The sequence below is a fragment of the Olea europaea genome, chromosome 15 (genome assembly GCF_002742605.1).
Source record: "Olea europaea var. sylvestris chromosome 15, O_europaea_v1, whole genome shotgun sequence".
Taxonomy (NCBI): Eukaryota; Viridiplantae; Streptophyta; class Magnoliopsida; order Lamiales; family Oleaceae; genus Olea; species Olea europaea.
This window is the reverse complement of record NC_036251.1, coordinates 17,541,786-17,544,770: the sequence shown is the minus strand read 5'-3', so window position 1 is coordinate 17,544,770 and position 2,985 is coordinate 17,541,786.

Sequence of the window (2,985 nt, the reverse complement as noted above, 5' to 3'; positions counted from 1 at the left end):
TGATACGATTGCAAATAATTGTATAAGCAGAGATATTCAATATGCTATGAAATTAATAAATGAAAAAAAAATCACCAGAGTTTTAGTGAAATTTTGTCAGAAACCAAAGGAATATAAACATGAAATTAAAATATTGACATATACTCATTAATTTGTCGGCTAAGAAAAATGCTCATGTGAATGTCCAAATAGATACCATGAAATTTCCATAACATTTATTTATTTATTGAAGTTTAAATGATTAATTGACTAGAGGTCTGAATCATGGTGTGAAACCAAGGGAAAGAACAACACAAGGCAAAGACTCGGTCCTCATAATTGAAATGGACATGTTAATAAAATATTATTCGTTTGGGTGTTTCTATTAATTCAAAAGTCTTTTTTAACTGGTAAGAAAAAATCTATCTATTAAATATTAATTAAGGGAGAATGACAGATCTTTTGAAAAAATCTTTGAGTGATTTGAAAAATGTTTGTCTACTAATTAAGAGAAAATGATAAATCTTATTACCAATTACAAAGTCTTCAAATTACTTGGTCAAAATGGAAATTTTTCTTAAAAAGTTCAAAATCTATTAAGAACAGAAAATCTTAAAAGAAAATTTTTTCCATCAAGAAACTCCGACACCAAGAGATAGAAAATTCAGTGATTTGTTTCTTGATCTGTAAAGAGGAGTCATCTCTATTTCTATTTAGTGGGAATAATATGTGGCTTTCTATAACAATCAATCTATCAATTTCTCGATTTTCTAAACAAATATCAACAAAAATTTTAAAACTTTTTACTAAACAACGAAGTAAAGTAGATGAAATATAATTATCTAATGGCATAAAAATATTGAATTTTGAAAACAATATGATTGTAATGGCCTCGGAGTAAAAACAATATCTGGTTTCTTTACTAAAGAGAAGGTCCCCATGTAGGAAAAAAGATTAAATATATCTTGTTTAATTACAGTCTTTTCAATTATATTTAGTGAAGATCCAAGACGTGGTTCTAGGCTTCTCTTAGAGTAATACACCCACCATGCCCGTGAATGTCACAAATATACTTGGGCACTTTAGGACAAGAGATTGCAAAGTCCCAATAGCAAGTTAATCCGAATGCATGAGTCACGGTGATGGATTTGGTAAGATCAGTTAAACATAATTTGACGATATTAAGAAATAATAAATTTTTTTTTATTATGTTATCCAATTTTGTTCGATTTATTGTATCAAAGATGTGAGAAGAGTCGTGTGTCTGTATAGCAAAATTTACAATCAAGATCCCACTTATTTTAATTAAATGACCATTAATTTTTAATTTTTTAATTTTTTTACTTCCTGTGACATAACATATCCAGAATCAAATTGGATTTACCACTTCCTCTCCAAATTTTTCGATCGTGGTTTTATATTAGCAGTTCTTGGCGGCCTTTTGCATTTAGGGTTTTAATTATATTAGTAAATTTCCATTTAATTCGAAGCTCACTACCTAAACTTGAAAATTACTTTATCCTTTTGTGATAGCTAGATCTATTTGGTTGATTTTATACTTACGTTCATTTTGTATCTATCATAATTAAGCTTCTTTGTTCGTTAATTAATAAAGTAAATTTTAATTATTTTGAAAATTAATCAAACATGTTTGAGTTTAATCATTAACATGGCTATGAAAAAGGCAATTAATTTCATCGAATGCTTTTTTTGATTTATAGTTTTTAAAATAGAGAACATGCATAGTCTCAAAACAAAGAATAATAAACTTAAAATTGTTTTACACAATCAAATTAAATAAAAGGATTAAACCGATTTTCATTTGAATGTAAATTACTAATTATGAATTAAACTACCATTATAGAATTTGAAGGGGAATAGAAAGGTAAATTACTCTTCTAAAAAAAATAATAATAATAATAAATGGTAATAAGATTTGACCTGGTACTATGAAATTGCCTATTCATTTCTTCTTAATGCAACCTTGGCGTATTAGCTGACTTTGGGTCTTCTTAATTAGAAACTTTAACTAAAAAATTATTTAAGTGGGGTCATATGATTGGCTCGAAAAGACCCTTTGTAGTCAATATATATCTTCTCATTGGTTAAGGCTACGTCTTTCCAAAATTAAAAATGCATACATTCATACCGGAGATTGTTTAATTAGATCGGACGTCTAATTAGAGCTTGTTTGGTATAAATTTTGATAATTAATTTTTTGATCGATGGAAAGAAATGGTAAAAAATGACAGCCTGAATAGTGAAATAACGGTAAGAAAATTGATTTTTTAGGGTGGAAAATCAATGCTAAACATCCCTTCAATATAAGAGATTAAAGATTAGTTTGTATTACTGGTAATGCAATTTATTTACACACCTCTTATCGCTCACTTGGTTAGAGCTTGAGTTTACAAAGTGCAAGTCTTGGGTTCAAGCTCTTTACCAACAAATTCATTGTGTAATATTTTAATTCTGCAATTTCTGCCAAAATTCAATGTGGAGGGAGACCGAACAGGATTCAAACTTGTGACCTTCTATTAGAGGCATTATAATCTTAACCGTTTAGGCATCCCCTAAGAGCTGACAATAAGTTTATCAAAATAATATTTGTTAGATTTTATCAATTTTAACAAAAGTATATTTGTTTGAATTTGTACTCTTTCTTTAAATTATACAAAGCTTGGCAATAATGTTATTTGATGAGTTCGATTTATTCTTATAACAGAATTATATATATTCAATTTGAACAAAATAATTATTAATATTTAAACTTTAGGCCTTGTTTGATTCCCTTTTTTTTAAAAATGCACTTTTCTCTTTTTTTTTCAACCACATTTTTCAATAAAATAATATTACACGTAGATTCAAAACTTTTTTTTAATTATTTTAGCCACACATTCTCCATCAAACAACTATTTCAAAATGTATTTTTTTTAAACAAAAAATAGTATTAAACGAGCTCTTAATATCTTATTACGGTCGACGGTAGACGGTCAATGACCGTCC